Raw genomic sequence first — 21,738 nt, 5'->3', positions numbered from 1 at the left:
TTCATTCTGCCACACAATAATGTGCTGATCACATTCCAATGTGGACAGCCATCCCATGTGTTGGTGTGCAGCTAAATCAGAAGCATTACGTCTTTCAGTACACAAAGGAGTTTTGGCGCTTAGGATGCCGTACTCAGCAACCATCCAGGTCAAGCTGTCCCAAACAGATGTTACAACAGTCATTTTGATTGTGGACTGCAGACCATTGGAGCCCATTCAAGGAAGATGTTGGATGAGCTTTCACGTAGCAGGAAAAGGATCCATATTCCCCGCTAACTCCACTCTATCTAAGAGATAGGAACTATCTGTCCATGAAATGAGTTGTTTCAGGATATTCATAGCAATCGTGTTCATAGCAGCCCAAAACAAGGCTAGTGTCTGAGGACCCGCAGCCAATGGCCTGTTTGCAATGCCTCTGGCCAGGAACCTGCAAATACTTTTTATTCTCTGCCCAGATTACTCTAGGATATATTGGGGCTTCACACTGACCTGTACAAACCAACCAGATCTCACTTCCTATTCAAGGTTCCATGTAATTATGGTGTTTGAGTAAACTGACCATACAGGTTAAATTATACAATGTGCTGCAGAAAATATAGATTTTGCACCAAATAAACATCTCTTCCTTTGGTCCCACACAGAAGCTGAAGTTTTAAAGCACAGTTAGCATCATCCTCTACCCTTTAGTCTGATCTCCCCAGTTTCAATCAAGTCCATTTGTTAGTATCTCCAACTGAAGTCTGAACCTTTTCAGCTTCTTTAACAGTTGCTGCATGGGGCAATGCCGACACTCACAGCTGCTGACCCCTGCTTCTGAGTCCCAGGTGCCACACAGACACCTGAAGCTCTAGGGACTGGCCAAATTACACAAAAACAGCTCAGCATCTCAGAATTTAGAAATAACTGTTAACACTCATGAATAGATGTGACTGCTGTAAGAGCTTACAATCTAGGAACCTTTACATAAGCCTTCCCCTGACCACCCATGCTCACAGATTCAATTCTCAGAGTTTGCATATTATTGTTAATCCATAGTAGTGAGGCATTATAATGTTTGTCTTCATTTCTGGCTTATTTCACTCAACCTACGGTCCTTATGGTCCATTATTCACCTAGTTGCATACCTCACAACTTCATTCCTTCTTGCTGCTGCTCAATATTCCATTGTATGTATACACCCCAGTTCAGTATTCAGTTTATCAGTCAGTGTACCTTTAGGCCACCTCCATCCACTGCAAATTGTGAACACTGCTGCCACAAACACCAGTGTACAAATGTCCATTTGTGTCCCTGCTCTCAATTCCTCCAGGTGTACAACCAATAACAGGGTTGCAGGACCATAAGTCAATCCCATTCTTAGCTTCCTGTGGAACCACCACATTGTCCTCCAGATGGGCTGCACCATTCTACTTCCCCACCAACAGTGAATAGGTACATCCCTCTTCCACATTTTCTCCAGCACTTGTATCTCTCAGTTTATTTTTTAAACAGTTTTATTCACACACCATACAACCCATCCTAAGTAAACAATCAATGATTCCTGGTATAATCATATATTTATGCATTTACCACCTGTTCCAGTTTGGATATATTATGTCCCCCACAAAAAGCCATGTTCTTTAATGCAGTCTTGTGAGGGTAAGATTTATTAATCTTTTGATTAGGGTGGAAACTTTTGATTGAGAGTTTCCATGGAGTGGTGACTCAGCCACCTGTGGGGATACTTTTGATTAGATTATTTCCATGGAGGTGTGGTCCTGCCCATTCAGGGTGGGTCTTGATTACTTCACTGGAGTATTTAAGAGAGAAGCTAAGAGCTAACACAGGCCCAGATGCTTGCTAATGCTTAGTGGTGCTTGGAGATGTGGACAATGCTAAGCAAAGCATCTCATTGGAGATGCTAAGCTAAGAGATGAAGCCCAGAGTTTGCCCTGGAGAAGCAAAGAGAGGACTCCCAGACACTTAGAGAGGAAGCCACTGGAATCAGAAGCTGAAAGCAATGCAACCCAGGAGAAGAGGACCAGCAGACAATTGCCACATGCCTTGCCAGCTAACAGAGGTGTTCTGGACGCCATCGGCTGTTCTTCAGTGAAGGTATTCTCTTATTGATGCCTTAGTTTGGACACTTTTATGGCCTTAGGACTATAAATTTGTAACCAATTAAACCCCCTTTATAAAAGCCAATCCATTTCTGGTATTTTGCATAACAGCAGCATTAGCAAACCGGAACACCACCACAATCTATATGTGGACATTTCCATTTCTTAGTTCTATGCTGCAGTCTCAGCCACTCCACCCATTCCAGACTGGTGAATGATGTGTGTCTGGTCATGGATGTCCCCCAACAGTTGTTCTAGACTATTTACTAGTTGTTCCTGGTTATTTACTAGTTGCTCTAGAGGACTAATTATATTCCACACCTCCCTATGTCACCATTTTGCTCCACCTCTCCTTTTTCTTCTTTTTTAATTTAAGCACTTAGAGCTATAAATTTCACTCTGAACACTGCCTTTGCTGTATCCATAAGTCTGGGTATGTTTATTTTTGTTTTCATTCATCTCAAGATATTCCTAATTTCCTTTGCTATTTCTTCTTTGATCCATTAGTTGCTTAATAGTGTGTTGTTTAATTTCCACATAGTTGTAAAATTTCCAGTTTTCCTTCTGTTGTTGATTTCTAGCTTTATTCCACTGTGGCCTGAGAAGATACTTTGTATGATTTCAATATTTTTAAATTTAATAAAATTTGATTTGTGGCCTAACATATGGTCTAACCTGGAAAATGTTCCATGCACATTTGAGAAGGATGTGCATTCAGCTGTTGTTGGGTGGAATGTTCTATATGTGTCTGTTCCAGTTTGCCAATGCTGCTGGAATGTAGAACACCAGAAATGGATTGGCTTATATAAAAGGGGGTTTATTTGGTTACCGGGTTACAGTCTGAAAGTCATAAAGTGTCCATCAACAAAGGGTACCTTCACTGGAGAAAGGCCATTGGCATCCGGAAAAACTCTCTTAGCTGGGAAGGCACGTGGCTGCCATCTGCTTGCTCCTAGGTTGCATTTCAAAAATTATTCTCCAAAATGTCTGCACCAGCTTCCAATGTCTGTCTTCAAAATGTCTGTCTCAGTTCCAGCTTGCTATGAGCTCCTTCTGTCTGAGCTTCTACAGTGCTCCAGTAAACTAAACAAGGCCCATGCTGAATGGGCGGGGCCACACCTCCATGGAAATTATCCACATTTGGGTGGGTCACATCTCCATGGACACTGAACCAATAGGTTCCAACCCAATCCACACTAATACATCTGCCCCCACAAGAATGCATTAAAGAATATGGCTTTTTCTGGGGGACATAAATATACAAACCGGCACAGTGCCCATTTGGTCTAGTTGGGTAATAGCATTGTTTAAGCTCTTTGTTTTCTTACTGATCTTCTGTTTAGATGTGACATTAATTATTGAAAGTGGTGTATTGAAATCTTCAACTATTATTGTAGAACTATGTGTTTCTGCATTCAATTCTGTTATTTTTTGCTTCATATATTTTGAGGCTCTGTTGTGAGGTACATGTATGTTTATAATCATTATATCTTCTTACTGGATTGAACTTTTTAATCAATATATAATACCCTTCTTTATCTCTTGTATTTTTTTTTTATTTAAAGTTTATTTTGTCTGACAATAACATAGATACTCCAGCTCTCTTTTGATTACTGTTTGTATGGAATATCATTTTCCACCCTTTTTCTTTCAACTACTTTGTGTCTCTGGACCTAAGATGAGTCACTGGTAGACAGCATATGGATGGATAATGTGTTTTCATCCAATCTGTCAATCTCTGACTTTTAATAGTGGGAGTTAATCCACTGAAATTTAAGGTAATAACAGAAGGAAATTTCTTTATGTCTTGTATGTTTTTTTGTTCCTCAATTATTCCATTATTGCCTTTTTAAATATTTAATTGTTTTTTTGTAGTGTACCATTTTGATTTCCCTCTTCTTTCCTTTTCTCTATACTTGTTAGTTATTTTCTTAATGGTTACCTCTGTAATTACAATGAACATCTTAAACTAATAACAACCTAGTTTGACTTACCAACTTAGTATCAGTAAAATACAAAGTCTCTTCTCCTATATAACTCTATCCCTCACCCTGTATATAGTTATTGTCTCATATCACATCTTTAGACATTGTGTGCTCATTAACACAGATTGAAAATGTTTTGTTTTACACATTTGTGTGTTAAGTCATATGGGAGAGCACTTACAAACCAGAAGTACAATAATACAGATTTTATATTTACCTATGTAGTTACCTTTACCATTGTACTTTATTTATTTTTCTGGCTTTGAGTACTATCTAGTAGTCTTGTATTTCAACCAGAAGGACTCCCTTTGGCATTTCTTGTAGGGCAGGTCTTCTGATAATGAACTCTTTTATTAAGGACTTTAAAGCCATCCCACTGTGTCTGGTTTCCATGGTTTCTGATAAGAAATCTGCTGTGAATCTTATTTGTACGTGACAAGTAGCTTCTCTCTTGCTGTTTTCAAAATCCTCTCTTTGTCTTTGGATTTTGACAATTTTACTGTAATATGTCTTGATGTACTTCTCTTAGAGTCTAGCCTACTTGGAGTTAATTGAGATTCCTAGATGTGTATATTCTATCAGATGTGTCTTTTATCAGATTTGGAAAGTTTTCATTCATTAGTTCTTTCATCATTTCTTTTTCTCTTGACCTTCTGGGACTCCAATAATGCATATGTTGGTACATTTGATGTTGTCCCACAGGTTCCTTGGGTTCTGTTCATTTTTCTTCATTATTTTTTTCTTTCTGCTCCTCACACTGGATAATTTCAATAGTCTTATTTTCAAGTTCCCTGATCCTTTCTTATACCTGTTGAAATCTGCTGTTGAACCCACCTAGTGAATTTTTCATTTCAGTTGTCGTATTTTCAGTTCCCCAATTTCTGTTTGATTCTTTTCTTGTAATTTCCCATCTCTTCATTTTGTCCAGATAACATTTTCCTAGTTTCCTTTAGTTCTTTGTATGGGGATTCCTTTAGCTCATTGAACATTTTTAAAGCAGTTGATTTAAGATCTTTGACTAATAGTTCCAATGTATGAGTTTCCTCAGGGATGGTTTCTGGCAAATCTTTTTTCCTGTGACTAGTCCATAATTTCCTGTTTTCCTGTGTGTTTCGTAATTTTGTGCTGAGAACTGGACATTCTGAATATTTTATTGTTACAACTCTGGAAACCTAGTTCTTCCACTCCTCTGGGAGTGGTAATTTGTTGTTGTTGTTGTTGTTGTTTTCTTTTTTTCTTTGTTGTTGTTGTTGAGGGCTGGAGCCAACTCTTGTGACTTTTCCAAACTATATTTTGCTCCTAAATGGGTAATGGAAAAAAAGAGAGAGATAAAAATAGGTACTGCCTCTTAAGACTTCTCTGCCATTGTTGCCTGAGGAGTTTGGAACAATGGCTGTCCTCAGAGCTGGCTGCACAATGTTCTGAAGTAGCTGAACAAAAGTAGTGATCAGCAATCCAACCACACTCCCCAGGATTTTGGAGACCCAGGCCCTTATAGCCCACCCTTGCACCAGCAATCTTCACTAGGAGCTTGTCCCTACTGCTTCCTGCCAAGTGATTGGGGGGTGGGGAACAGTAGTGGCTACTCAGAGGCTGAAATTCACCAATATTTTCCCTAATTTACCAGCCTCTTCATCCAACTCTTTACTGGAACTGCTCCAGAGTTTCAAAATGGTTGATTTAGACAGTTCGTGCCAATTCAATGGTTATTTTTATGGAGGAACTGATTCCTGGAGCTTCTTACTCCACCATCTCCCCAGAATCCTCCCCCAGGATTATAAATTCTTGGTCAGCCAGCCAATCTGCCAGCCCCTGAATTTCTTCTCTGAAAGGGTTTTCCTAGTCCATTGTTCTCCGTGTCCACGTCTGAGATGTCATTGAGAAAATGTCCTTCTTGGCAGCTGCTCAGCTGTGCTGGTTATTTGGCTACTGTCTCTCAGCCTCAAACCCACCTTCTATTTCTTTGTGATGCCAGAGCTGAGATTCTGAAAAACACAATTATTTTTTGCCAGCTGCCGGTAGAGGTCACCAGAATGAAATTGCAAGGCTAGAAGAGGGAGAAGTTGTACCCTTCTATACTTTCTGTTCCTTTCAACATCACCTCCGCAATGATTTTTCACCCTGGAAGTTTCCATTTGGTCCAGTAGCAGCAGTTGATTTCAGTTTGTATTTTTCTAACACCCACAGAATCAGCTTCATTTTGACCCTCTTGTAAACACTGCCAAGCAGCCTCCTCTCCTCAGAGGTCTTAGTTCCACTAAGGGTTGCCTAAATTAGTAAAGAAAAACATATGACCCCTAGTTGAATTTGAATTTCAGATACACAGTTAATAATATTTTAGTATAAGTGTGTGCACAAGACATACTTACACTAGCAAATTATTTGTAGCTTATCTGAAATTCCAATTCAACTGGGGTCCTAACTAACTGGTGACCCTAATTTGAGCTTCAAAATTGGAATAATTCCACCCACTTCCCTATGATCCTCTAACTGTAGGGGTGGTGGCTGCTTCTTGCAGTTAATCTCTGTGATCCTTTAGTTTTCCCTTTTGCCTTTTCTGTTCTCTAACACTGAATTAACAATTATTTACATGAAATTCTCTTGAAGTAACTGATGTAGTTTCTGTTTCCTAATTGGATCCTGACCAATAAACCAGCACAGACCACTTCCTGCTGGTGTGGATTTTGGGGCCAAGGAATGGCCTTAAATGTTGAACAGTCACAGGCTTTCACCAGCCAGGCCTGAGGTGTTGTTTGGCCATACAGTTCCCTCAAAAATTTAGTAGGCTTCTGGTCTCTTTGCTTCCAGTGTATTTGATTCCATATATAAACAGCTATAGCCAAAACTCTCCTCTAGGCATAGTTTTAAGTCTGAGAATTGTTGGCTCCTCATGGCTGACCTCTGAGCTCTCCCCACCAGCCCCTCCTCTATTTTAGTAGCCACTGCCTTGTGGCTTTTTGAAATAACTGTGTGTGCTCACTCCTGAGGGCTGGCAGAAAAGGGGGAAGGTGCTTGAAGATGTCTTGGAGCCACAGCCATGCTTCCTGCCATGGTGACCACTTTGCTGCCATCACATATAACCTGTCCAATTTGGGATACAGAAGCAGGTGACCTTTTCAACTGTGCAAGGGACAAAATTAGGTATTCTCAGTCAGCTTAGATGTTAGGGTTTATGCAGAATTCCTTCCTTAGTAAATCTGTGCCTCCTACCATGTCTCCTTGCCAACTTGCTAGCTCTCTTGTGAGTTCATCTTTCTTTCAAAGGACTTTACAAAACTTGACAAGAAGGAGCCAGCTCACACTAATAATATGAATTTTCCTACCACTGCCCTTAAACCTACTGCCTCACTGGCTTATGATTTGCTTTCCAAGATGAGACAGGCAACATTTTGAACAAATATTTCACTTTTATGTTAAAATGGTTACTTGCTTTCCAGCTTGCAAAATCTGTTTCCTCACTGTGCCAAACCCCACCTTCTCCATGAATCTACCACCTTTAGATTCTGTTACCTGCAGCAACAGAAATGGAATTCTGATCAAATTAGGAACTGTATCCAGCTGTAAGAAACAGAGACCTGAAAGACTGTCATAGAAATTATGCACTTATTTTTTTCTCATGACATGAGAAGTCCAGAGGTAGGCAGCTAGGGTCCCAATGTTGTCAGGGACCCAGGCCCTTTTTGTCATCCTGTCCTGTCATCCTTAGCACATAGCTTTTATATTCAAGTTTTCCCCATGGCCATAGGATGATTACTGGAGTTCCAGTGATTAAAACCAAATTCTATGAAAGAAGGAGAATATAAAGGGACAAAAGATATTTGACAACTTTTATCCCATCTTTTAAAGGAGTTCTCCTGGAAGCTCTACCCAATGAATCCTACTTAGATTTTCTTCACCAGAATTTAGTCATATGGCCAATCTATCTGTAAGAGAGGCTGGAGAATTTTTAAATTGGACATAAGTGGTCCCCAACAAAACCAGGATTCCTTTAGTAAGAAGAGAAGTGGGAATTGAATATTGTAGGCATATCTCAGTTGGTGGGATTGTCATTGATGGGCCTATTTGAATGTAGCCCATTAAGCACAACCATTCCACATGCTGTGGCCATCAGATGGCATATTTAAAGAGGGCATGGAGAGCATCAGTTAATCGAGCAAGTCAGATTCATGTAGGTCAATTAAGAGAGGCTCTTCTAAATTAAAGAAGACAATTAAATTGTTAGAAGACAATATTTTAAGATGGCAACACTTCCCAAAGCAGATTCAACCCCTATCAAAATTCCAAGGATCTTCTTGCAGAAATGGAAAAGTCAATCAACAAATTCATATGTTAGGTCAAGGGATCTCTAATTGCCAAAACCATCTTGAAAAAGAAGAACAAATTTGGAGGACTCATACTTTCCAATTTCAAGACTTGCTACAAAGCTGCAGTAATCAAAACAGTATAGGCACAAGGGAAGACAAATAGACCCATGGAATAGAAACAAGAGTCCAGAAATAAATCCAAACATCTATGGCCAAATGCTTTCAACAAGGATGCCAAGACCATTCTATGGTGAAAGAATGGTCTCTTCAATAAATGGTGCTGGGAAAACTGGATACTCACATGCAAAGGAAGAAATTGGATCCTTACTTCTTACCATATACAAAAATTAACTCAAAATGGATCAATGATCTAAATTTTTTAGTACAAACCATAAAACTCTTAGAAGAAAACGTAGGGGTAAACCTTCATGATGTATTTGGCATTGGATTCTTAGTTATGACACCAAAAGCACGAGCAGCAAAAGAAAATAGTAGATAGGTTGGAATTTCATAAAAATAAAAAATTTTTGTGCATCAAAGAACACCAAGAAAGTGAAAGGCCAGCTAATGGAATGGGAGAAAAGAGTTGCAAATCACCATTAGGATGAGGGGAGGCTGGATAGACCAGCTTGATGGACCTGCACCCAGTGCTGTCACCCAGGGTCCTGCTCCCAGAAGGGCCCCATGCTTGGTTAAATGCTCTTCTATCCCCTTCTTTTTTTTTTTTGAGTTGTTGCAGTTTTCCACTGACCTAATTTTTTCTTCTTTCTTTTTTTAAATTACAGTTTTATTGAGATATATATATTTATCAGTAAAACTGTAATTTAAAAAAAGGGTGTATGTGTATATACATACCCTACAATCATCCACAATGTACCATCAATTACTCACAGCACCACCATATAGTTGTGCATTAACCACCTGAATCAATTTTTGAACATTTTCCTTATTCCAAAAGAAATAAAAATAGAAATTAAAAAGAACACCTAAAAGATTCCATCCCCCCCATTCCACCCTATTTTCATTTAGTTTTTGTCCCCATGTTTCTAATCATCTGTCCATACACTGGATAAAGGGAGTGTGAACCACCAGGTTTTCACAATGACACAGTCACACCATGTAAACTACATAGTTATGATCTCTTCAAGAATCAAGGCTACTGGGTTGCAGTTTGACAGTTTCAGGTATTTCCTTCTAGCTATTCCAATACACTAGAAACAAAAGAGGGATATCTATGTAGTGCATAAAAATGCCCTCCAGAATGATTTCTTGACTCCATTTGAAATCTCTTAGCCACTGAAACTTTATTTTGCTCCACTTCTCTTCCCCTTTTTGGTCAAGAAGATTTTCTCAGTCCTATGATGCCGAGTCCAGGCTCATCCCCGGGAGCCATGCCCCATGTTGCTAGGGAGATTTTCATCCCTGGGACTCATGTCCCATCTAGGAGGGAAGGCAGTGAGTTCACTTGCCATGTGGGCTTAGAGTGAGAGAGGCCACATTTGAGCAACGAAGAGGTTATCTGGGGGGAGACTCTTAGGCTTAGCCTCTCCTTTGCAGTAACAAGCTTCATAAGGGCAAGCCCCAAGATCGAGGGCTTGGCCTACTAAATTGTTAGCCCTCAAAGTTTGTGAGAATATCAGTAATAACCCGGGTGGGGGCCCTGCAAATATATTTTTATTCTCTGCCAGAATTACTTTGGAATGTATCAGGATTTCCCATTAACCTGTACAAACTTATCATATCTCACTTCCTATTCATAGTTCCATGTAATTATGGTGCTTGAATAAACTGACCATACAAGTTAAATTATTCAGCGTGGTGCAGAAAATCTAGATCCTGCACCAAATAAACGTCTCTTCCCTTGGTCTCCCACAGAGGTAATTCTGAACTCTTTTTCAGATCCACTTACACAAAGAGCTCAGCATCTCAGAATTTAGAGAGAGTGATTACAACTCAGGAATAGATGTGACTGCTGTAACAACTTACAATCTAGGGACCATTACAATAAGCATTCCCCTGGCAAGCTGTGCTCTAAGATTCAATTCTCAGAGTTTACACATTATAGTTAGTCCATATTAGTGAGGCATTATAAGGTTTGTCTTTTCATTTCTGGCATACTTCATTCCAAATGCTATCCTCAATATCCATTCACCTAGTTGCTTGTCTCACAGCTTCATTTCTTCTTGCAGCAGCTCAATATCCTATTGTATGCATACACCACAGTTCACCATTGTGTTCATCAGTCGATGTACCCTTAGGCCACTTCTGTCCATTGCAAATGAATGAATGCTGCCGCCATAAACACCTGTGTGCAAATGTCCATTTGTGTCCCTGTTCTCAGATCTTCCACGTATATACCCCATAATGAGGTTGCAGGATCTATGGCACCCACATAACTAGCTTCTTGTATAACCACACTGTCCTCCAGATGGGCTACACCATTCTACTTCCCCACCAACAGTGAAGAGGTACATCCCTCGCTCCATGTTTTCTCCAGCATGTGTATCCCTGTTTATATTTTTCCCTGCAATTTTACAGAGATATATTCATATACTATACAATCATCCACAGTGTACAATCAATTGTTCACAGTAGCATCATATAGTTGTGCATTCATTATCACAATCAGCACTTGAACATATTCATTACTTCAGAAAGAAGAAGAAAGTTTAAAAAAAGGCTAATAAAAAAGATTTTAAAAAATTAAAATATCGTACAACACAATATAATAATAAGGTCAGACAACAACACCACTACCAGTAATCCCATACCCCTCCCTTATATCCCCCTCTCATAGACATTTAGCTTTGGTATATTGCCTTTGTTACATTTACTGGGAGCATATTACAATGTTTCAGTTAACCATAGACTCCAGTTTGCTTTGATTATATGTTTCCCCAATACCATCCCTTTTTCAACACTTCACAAGGTTGACATTCATTTGTTCTCCCACATGTAACATCATTTTTATATTTGTATTTTTAGTCACCATCAACCACTCTAGTTTTCACTAAGTTATATAGTCCCAGTCTTTATCGTCTATCTTTCCTTCTGGTGTCATACTTGCCCCTAGCACTCTGCTTTCAGCTTTCTACCATCCCACAGTATTATGCTATCCATTTCTGGATCTACACCATCAATCCTGTTGAACATTCTGTACTCCTTCAGAGTCAAATGCCCAATCTCTATCCTCCTTCTATCTCCTGACAGCCTGTGTTCTCAGCTTTTGACTCTCAAAGTTTTTTCATTACTGTTAGTTCATATTAGTGAGACCATACAATATTTGTCCTTTTGTTTCTGGCTAACTTTGCTCAACATAATGACCTCAGGGTTCAATCATGTTATTATATGTTCTGTGACTTTGTTCTGTCTTACAGCTGCATAATATTCCATTGTGTGTATATACCACATTTTGTTTATCCACTCATCTGTTGATGGACATTTGAGCTATTTCCATCTCTTGGCAATCCTGAATAATGCCACTATAAACACTAGTTTACAAATGTCCATTAGTATCTTAGCTTTCAGTCAGTTCCTCTGAAACTGGATTATATGGCAATTCTATACTTAGCTTCCTGAGGAACTACCACACTGCCTGTGCCAGTTTGAATATACTATGTCCCCCCAAACGTCATTATCTTTGATGCAGTCTTGTATGGGCAGACATGTTGATTAGATTGTAATTCTTTGATTGAGTGTTTCCATGGAGATGTGACACACCCAACTGTAGGTGATAACTCTGATTAGATAATTTCCATGGAGGCGTGGCCCTGCCCATTCAGCATGGGCCTTGATTAGTTCCCTGGAGCCCTATGAAACCTCAGATAGAAGGAGCGAGCTTGCTACAGCCAAGAGGGACACTTTGAAGAACATACAGAAGCTGAGAGAAGAGCTACAGATGAGACAGAGTTTGAAGATGGCTGTTGAAAGCAGACTCTTGCTCCAGAGAAGCTAAGAGAGGACAAACGCCCCAAGAGCAACTGAGAGTGACATTTTGAAGAGGAGCTTCGGCCTAGAGAGGAATGTGGTGGGAGAAAGCCATTTTGAAACCAGAACTTGGAGCAGAAGCCAGCCGTGTGCCTTCCCAGCTAACAGAGGTTTTCCGGACACCATTGGCCATCCTCCAGTGAAGGTACCCAATTGTTGATGCGTTATCTTGGACAATTTATGGCCTTAAGACTGTAACTTTGTAACCAAATAAACCCCCTTTTATAAAAGTCAATCCATTTCTGGTGTTTTGCAATCTGGTAGCATTGGCAAACTGGAACACTGCCTTCCAGAGTAGCTGCACCATTCTACATTCCCATCAACAGTGAATAAGTGTGTCTCTTTCTCCACATCCTCTCCAGCACTTGTAATTTTCTGTTTTTTTTGCATAATGGCCATTCTAGTAGGTGTGAGATGGTATCTCATTGTGGTTTTGATTTGCATTTCCCTAATAGCCAGTGAAGTTGAGCATCTTTTCATGTTTTTGAGCCATTTGTATTTCCTCTTCAGAAAAGTGTCTATCCATGTTTTTGCCCATTTTTAAAATTGGGTTGTTTGTCTTTCTGTTGTCCACTTGTAGGATCTCTTTCTATACCTGGATATTAAACCCTTATCTGATATGTGGTTTCTAAACATTGTCTCCCATTGTGTAGGCTGCCTTTTTACCTTTCTGACAAAGTCCTTTGATGTGCAAAAGTGTTTAATTTTGAGGAGATCCCATTTGTCTATTTGTTGTTTGGTTGCTTGTGCTTTAAGAAATTGCCCTACATTTTCTTCTAAGAGTCTTATGGTCTTAGCACTAATATTTAGGTCTTTGATCCATTTTAAGTTAATTTTTGTATAAGATGTGAGATAGGAGTCCTCTTTCATTCTTTTGGAAATGGATGTCCAGTTCTCCAAACACCATTTATTGAAGAGGCTGCTCTGTCCCAGTTGCTTTGGCTTGAATGTCTTATCAAAGATCAATTGTCCGTAGATGCGAGAGTGTATTTCTGAACACTCAATTTGATTCTATTAGTTGGTATATCTATCCTTATGCCAGTACCATGCTGTTTTGAGCACTGTAGCTTTGTAATATGCTTCAAAGTCAGGTAGTGTGAGACCTCCCACTTTGTTTCTCTTTCTGAAGATATTTTTGGCGATTTGGGGCACCTTGCCCTTCCAAATAAATTTGGTTGTTGGATTTTCTATTTCTGCAAAGTAAGTTGTTGGGATTTTAATTGATATTGCATTGAATCTATAAATCAGTTTAGTAGAATTGACATCTTAAATTATATTTAGTCTTCCAATCCATAAACATGGTATGTTTTCCCATTTTTTAAGGTCCTGTTCAATTTCTTTTAGCAGTTTCTTGTAGTTTTCTTTGTATAGGTCTTTTGTGGCCTTCATTAAGTTTATTTCTAAATACTTGATTCTTTTGGTTGCTATTGTAAATGGAACTTTTTCTTGATTTCTTCCTCTTATTGCACGTTACTTGTGTGTAAGAACACTACAGATTTTTGCATGTTGATGTTGTAGCCTGCCACTTTGCTGTATTCATTAATTAGTTCTAATAGCTTTGCTGTAGATTTTTCTGGATTTTCTATATGTAGAATCATGTCATCTGCAAAGAGTGAAGGTTTTGCTTCTTCCTCTCCAATTTGGATGCCTTTTATTTCTTTTTCTTGCCTAATTGCTCTAGCTAGAACTTCCAGCACAATGCTGAATAACAATGGTGACAGTGGACATCCATGTCTTGTTCTTGATCTTACAGTGGAAGCTTTCAGTTTCTCCCCATTGAGTATGATGTTAACTGTGGGTTTTTCACATATTGCCTTTATCATATTGAGAAAATTCCCTTCCATTCCTATCCTTTGAAGTGTTTTTATCAAGAAAGGATGTTGAATTTTGTCAAAAGCCTTTTCTCTATCAATCAAGATGATCATGTGGTTCTATTGCTTTGATTTATTGATGTGGTGTATTATATTAATTGATTTTCTTGTGTTGAACCAATCTTGCATACCTGGAATAAACCCCACCTTGTTGTGGTGTATAAGTCTTTTAATGTGCTGCTCCATTTGATTTGCAAGTATTTTGTTGAGGATTTTTGCATCTATATTCATAAAGAGATTGGTTTATAATTTTCTTTTTTTGTAGTATCTTTGTCTGATTTTGGTATTAGGGTGATGTTGGCTTCATCAAATGAGTTAGGTAGCTTTCCTTCTTCAATTTTTTTGAAGAGTTTGAGCAGGATTGGTGCTAATTATTTCTTGAATACTTGGTGGAATTCACATGTGGAACCATCTGGTCCTCAGCTTTTCCTTTTTGGGAGCTTTTTGATGACTGACTCAATCTCTTTAGTTGTGATTGGTTTGTTGAGGTCATATATTTCTTCTTAAATCATGTTCATTGTTTATGCTTTTCTAGCAAGTTGTCATTTCATCTAAGTTGTCTAGTTTATTAGCATATAGTTGTTCATAGTATCTTCACATTATCTCCTTAATTTCTGCAGGGTCAGCAGTTATGTTTCCTTTCCCATTTCTGATTGTATTTATTTGCATCTGCTCTCTCTTATTTTGTTTTCTGTTTTTTTTTTTTTTTTTTTTTTTGTTGTTGTTGTTGTTGTTGTTAACCTAACTAGCGGTCCATCAATTTTATTGATTTTTCTCAAAGAACCAATTTCTCATTTTGTTGATTCTCTCTATTGTTTTCCTGGTCTCAATTTCATTTATTTCTGCTCTAATCTTTGTTATTTCTTCCCTTCTGTTTGCGTTGGAGTTAGTTTGCTGTTCTTTCTCTAATTCCTCCAGGTGAACAGTTAATTCTTCAATTTTTGCTCTCTCTTCTCTTTTAATGTAGGCATTTAGGGAAATAAATCTCCCTTTCAGCACTGCCTTTTCTGCATCTCATAAGTTTTGATATGTTGCATTTTCATTGTCATTTGCCTTGAGGATTTCACTTGTAATTTAGTCCTTACCCACTGGTTTTCTAAGAGGGTGTTGTTTAGCCTCCAGATATTTGTGAATTTTATGACCTTCTGCCTGTTATTTATTTCTAACTTCAGTCCATTATGGTCTGAGAAAGTGTTTTATATAATACCAATATTTTTAAATTTGTTGAGACTTGCTTTGTGACCCAACATGTGGTCTATCCTAGAGAATGTTCCATGAGCACTTGAGAAGAAGTATATCCTGCTGCTGTTGGGTGTAGTGTTCTGTAAATGTCTGTCAAGTCTAGTTCATTTATTGTAGAATTCAACATCTCCATTTCTTTATTGATCCTCTGTCTAGATGTTCTATCCATTGATAAGAGTGGTGTATTGAAGTCTCCAACTATTATTGTAGAGGTGTCTACTTCTCCTTTCAGTGAACTCAGTGTTTGCCTCATGAATTTTGGGGCATTCTGGTTTGGTGCATAAATATTAATGATTGTTATCTTTTATTGATGAATTGACCCTTTTATTAATATATAGTGTCCTTTTTGTCTCTTTTAATTGTTTTACTTTTGAAGTCTAATTTGTCTGATATGAATATAACTACTCTCACTTCTTTCTTGTTGTTGTTTGCGTGAAATATCTTTTTCCAACCTTTCATTTCAGTCTATTTTTGTCCTTGTGTCTAAAGTGAGTTTCTTGTAGACAGCTTATAGATGGGTCCTGTTTTTTAATCCATTCTGCCAATCTGTGTCTTTTTATTGGGGAGTTTAATCTATTTACATTTAGTATTATTACTGTAAGGTCAATACTTTCTTCTACCATTTTGTCTTTTGGATTTTACGTGTCATATCTTATTTTTTCCTCTCTCTCCTTTTACCTTTCCTAATAATATTTATTTCTGCACCCTTCTCCAACTCTCTCTCTCCTGTCTTTTCCTATCAGCTTGTAGCACTCCCTTTAGTATTTCTTGTAGCGCTGGTCTCTTATTCACAAACTCTCTCAGTGTCTTCTTGTCTGAAAATGTTTTAATCTCTCCCTCATTTTTGAAGGACATTTTGCTGGATATAGAATTCTTCATTGGCAGTTTTTCTCTTTCAGTGTTCAAATATATCATGCCACTGTCTTCTGGCCTCCATGGTTTCTGTGGAGAAATCTGTACATTGTCTTATAAAGCTTCCCTTGTATGTGATGGATTGCTTTTCTCTTGCTGCTTTCAGATTTCTCTCTTTGTCTTTGACATTGGACCATGTAATCAGTAAGTGTCTTGGAGTAAGTCTATTGGGATCTATTCTGTTTGGGGTCCACTGTATTTCTTGAATCTCTAATTTTCTGTCTTTCATTAGAGTTGGGAAATTTTCAGTGAATATTTATGCTATTATTCTTTCTGCTCCTTTTCCCCTCTCTTCTCCTTCTAGGATACCTATAACATGTATATTTGTGTGTTTCATGTTGTCACTCCGCTCTCTAAGACTCTACCTGTATTTTTCCATTTTTTTCACCATCTGTTCTTTTGTGTGTACGAATTCAAATGTCTTGTCTTCCCGTTCACTATTCCTTTCTTCTGCCTGTTCAAATCTACTGTTGTGTCCCTCCATTGTGTTTTTCATCTCCTGCATTGTGGCCTTCATTCCCATGAGTTCAGCCATTTGTTTTTTCAAGTTTATGAATTCTTCTTTATGGTCATCCAGTGTCCTCTTAAAATTCTTCATCTCTTTTGCTATATCTTCCTTCTGTTCATTGAATTGATTTAGCATTAGTTACCTCAACTCCTGTATCTCAGTTGAACTATTAGTTTGTTCTTTTGGCTGGTCGATATTTTCATGTTTCCTATTATGGCTTGTTATCTTAAGTTGTCTAGGCATCTGATTTACTTGATTAGTTTATTCTGATGCTTGTTTTCTCTCTTTTACCTAGGGGTTTCTTGTTGGTTGGCTTTGTTCTCTGACCTCTGTTGTTCAGTTCAACTTATTCTAGACCTCAACCTTAGGTTCTATTTAGTTGATCAGAAATTTTCACCTCGTGTTTTTCTGTTTCTTGCCTTGCCTCTGTGTAGCCTTTTTGTGAGTGGGTCTCCTCAGATATGGTCAACCCCAGTCAGGTATTCCCAGTCTAGAGAGGCTCAGGTCTCATGAAGAGGATATGGAATTTCCCTGAGAATGAGATCCTTTTATGAGGCCTCTAGAATCAGTGCTTTTCCTCTCCTGTCCAGCAGGTGGCGCTTGACAGCCCGCAGCTCCCCCACCAGTGTGAGGAGGTATGGAGCCTTTAGTTCTCCTGGTGACTCTGATCCTGTTGGGGGTGTGGCTGACTGAAGGTGGAATCTGAATTCCAGCCCCTGGGGTCTGAGTTTCCAGAAGGAGGGCTGTCAGTTGAGCTGGACTTCCCTCCACTCTCCCAAGCCTAGGAACACCAGCTGTCTCCTAGGGGCAATATTCCCTTCTCCCCTCTCCTCTTTGGGGTGACTCCAGCTTAATTCCTTGTTCAGCCTGAGTTGCCAATTAAAGATGGGTGTGGAGACCTTCTTCAGAAATGAATCTGGAATTTAAAGAAGTTCTGGGTACTCTGTCTCCCCCCAAGACTAGCCTAGACCTTCAACTTGGGCTTTCTGATAAAAAATAACCACATATGTTACTTTTAGATTTAAAAAATATAGGGAGAGGAGGCGGGGCAAGATGGCAGACTGGTGAGCTGTATGTTTTAGTTACTCCTCCAGGAAAGTAGGTAGAAAGCCAGGAACTGCGTGGACTGGACACCACAGAGCAATCTGACTTTGGGCATACTTCAGACAACACTCATGAAAACGTGGAACTGCTGAGATCAGCGAAATCTGTAAGTTTTTGTGGCCAGGGGACCCGTGCCCCTCCCTGCCAGGCTCAGTTCCGTGGGAGGAGGGGCTGTCAGCTCCGGGAAGGAGAAGGGAGAAGTGCAGTGGCAGCCCTTATCGGAAACTCATTCTACTGATCCAAAATCCAACCATAGATAGACTGAGACCAGACACCGGAGAATCTGAGAGCAGCCAGCCCAGCAGAGAGGAGACAGGCATAGAAAAAAAACAACACGAAAAACTCCAAAATAAAAGCGGAGGATTTTTGGAGTTCTGGTGAACATAGAAAGGGGAAGGGCCCTGAGGCGCATATGCAAATCCCGAAGAAAAGCTGATCTCTCTGCCCTGTGGACCTTTCCTTAATGGCCCTGGTTGCTTTGTCTCTTAGCATTTCAATAACCCATTAGATCTCTGAGGAGGGCCCGTTTTTTTTTTTTTCTTCTTTTTTTTAATCCTTTTTTCTTTTTCTACAACAATTACTCTAAGAAGCCAATACAGAAAGCTTCAAAGACTTACTATTTGGGCAGGTCAAGTCAAGAGCAGAACTAGGAGAGCTCTGAGACAAAACGCAATAATCCAGTGGCTGAGAAAATTCACTAAACACCACAACTTCCCAAGAAAAGGGGGGTGTCCGCTCACAGCCATCATCCTGGTGGACAGGAAACACTCCTGCCCATCGCCAGCCCCATAGCCCAGAACTGCCCCAGACAACCCAGTGTGACGGAAGTGCTTCAAATAACAGGCACACACCACAAAACTGGGCGTGGACATTAGCCTTCCCTGCAACCTCAGCTGATTGTCCCAGAGTTGGGAAGGTAGAGCAGTGTGAATTAACAAAGCCCCATTCAGCCATCATTTGAGCAGACTGGGAGCCTCCCTACACAGCCCAGCAGCCCAGAACTGCCCTGGGGGGGACGGCACTCACCTGTGACATAGCACAGTCATCCCTCAACAGAGGACCCGGGGTGCACGGCCTGGAAGAGGGGCCCACTTGCAAGTCTCTGGAGCCATACGCCAATACCAAGGACTTGTGGGTCAGTGGCAGAGACAAACTGTGGCAGGACTGAACTGAAGGATTAGACTATTGCATCAGCTTTAAAACTCTAGGATCACCAGGGAGATTTGATTGTTAGAGCCACCCCCCCCCCCGACTGCCCAGAAACACGCCCCATATACAGGGCAGGCAACACCAACTACACACGCAAGCTTGGTACACCAATTGGACCCCACAAGACTCACTCCCCCACTCACCACAAAGGCTAAGCAGGGGAGAACTGGCTTGTGGAGAACAGGTGGCTCGTGGACGCCACCTGCTGGTTAGTTAGAGAAAGTGTACTCCACGAAGCTGTAGATCTGATAAATTAGAGATAAGGACTTCAATTGGTCTACAAATCCTAAAAGAACCCTATCAAGTTCAGCAAATGCCACAAGGCCAAAAACAACAGAAAATTATAAAGCATATGAAAAAACCAGACGATAAGGATAACCCAAGCCCAAGCACCCAAATCAAAAGATCAGAAGAGACACAGCACCTAGAGCAGCTACTCAAAGAACTAAAGATGAACAATGAGACCATAGTACGGGATATGAAGGAAATCAAGAAGACTCTAGAAGAGCATAAAGAAGACATTGCAAGACTAAATAAAAAAATGGATGATCTTATGGAAATTAAAGAAACTGTTGACCAAATTAAAAAGATTCTGGACACTCATAGTACAAGACTAGAGGAAGCTGAACAACGAATCAGTGACCTGGAAGATGACAGAATGGAAAATGAAAGCATAAAAGAAAGAATGGGGAAAAAAATTGAAAAAATCGAAATGGACCTCAGGGATATGATAGATAATATGAAACGTCCAAATATAAGACTCATTGGTGTCCCAGAAGGGGAAGAAAAGGGTAAAGGTCTAGGAAGAGTATTCAAAGAAATTGTTGGGGAAAACTTCCCAAATCTTCTAAACAACATAAATACACAAACCATAAATGCTCAGCAAACTCCAAATAGAATAAATCCAAATAAACCCACTCCGAGACATATACTGATCACACTCTCAAACACAGAAGAGAAGGAGCAAGTTCTGAAAGCAGCAAGAGAAAAGCAATTCACCACATACAAAGGAAACAGCATAAGACTAAGTAGTGACTACTCAGCAGCCACCATGGAGGCGAGAAGGCAGTGGCACGATATATTTAAAATTCTGAGTGAGAAAAATTTCCAGCCAAGAATACTTTATCCAGCAAAGCTCTCCTTCAAATTTGAGGGAGAGCTTAAATTTTTCACAGACAAACAAATGCTGAGAGAATTTGCTAACAAGAGACCTGCCCTACTGGAGATACTCAAGGGAGCCCTACAGACAGAGAAACAAAGAAAGGACAGAGAGACTTGGAGAAAGGTTCAGTACTAAAGAGATTTGGTATGGGTACAATAAAGAATATTAATAGAGAGAGGGAAAAATATGGCAAACATAAACCAAAGGATAAGATGGCTGATTCAAGAAATGCCTTCCCAGTTTTAACGTTGAATGTAAATGGATTAAACTCCCCAATTAAAAGATATAGATTCGCAGAATGGATCAAAAAAAATGAACCATCAATATGTTGCATACAAGAGACTCATCTTAGACACAGGGACACAAAGAAACTGAAAGTGAAAGAATGGAAAAAAATATTTCATGCAAGCTACAGCCAAAAGAAAGCAGGTGTAGCAATATTAATCTCAGATAAAATAGACTTCAAATGCAGGGATGTTTTGAGAGACAAAGAAGGCCACTACATACTAATACTATGGTCTGTTAATTTCTGATGGATGTAGTAGGAACAAGTTCACTGAAATGTTGCTATAGTATGTAACTTTCTTGGGGTAAAGTAGGAACATGTTGGAAGTTAAGCAGTTATCTTAGGTTAGTTGTCTTTTTCTTACTCCCTTGCTATGGTCTCTTTGAAATGTTCTTTTATTGTATGTTTGTTTTCTTTTTAACTTTTTTTTTCATACAGTTGATTTGAAAAAAGAAGGGAAAGTTAAAAAAAAAAGAAAAAAGAAAAAAGACAAACAAGGATAAAAAAAAAAAAAAAAAAAAAAAAAAAAAAGATGTAGTGCCCCCTTGAGGAGCCTGTGGAGAATGCAGGGGTATTCGCCTACCCCACCTCCATGGTTGCTAACATGACCACAGACATAGGGGACTGGTGGTTTGATGGGTTGAGCCCTCTACCATAAGTTTTATTTGTTGGCTGTCTTTCCCCACTAGAACTACGCTCTTTGAAAACTGCTCTGTCTTGTTCACAGCTGTTAGCACCTTGTACCGTTCTTTAACTGTTTCACTTGCATGAACTTCAAAGCCTTTCAAAGGAAGAGTCGTATCTTTTCTCTTTTCTAACTACTACTCGGTAAAGGTGTGTTGTGTGTGGTCAGTAAAGACCTGTTGAGTAAATTAAACTATTTTACTCATTTCCAGATATTTGCGGAGAGCGCTGGTAGGTAAAAGTGTGCGGGCTGGTAAGTCAAAACTCCTGTTCTCGGTGCTGTATTAACATCCACGACATGATTCTAGCTCTCCGGACAAAGAGAATGGATACTTTGCAGGTCCTCGAGTGGGACTCAAAAGCCGGGAGAGCCAGCCTTTTACAA

This window comes from Choloepus didactylus, chromosome 2 (genome assembly GCF_015220235.1).
Source record: "Choloepus didactylus isolate mChoDid1 chromosome 2, mChoDid1.pri, whole genome shotgun sequence".
Lineage (NCBI taxonomy): Eukaryota > Metazoa > Chordata > Mammalia > Pilosa > Megalonychidae > Choloepus > Choloepus didactylus.
This window is presented reverse-complemented; position numbering follows the sequence as displayed.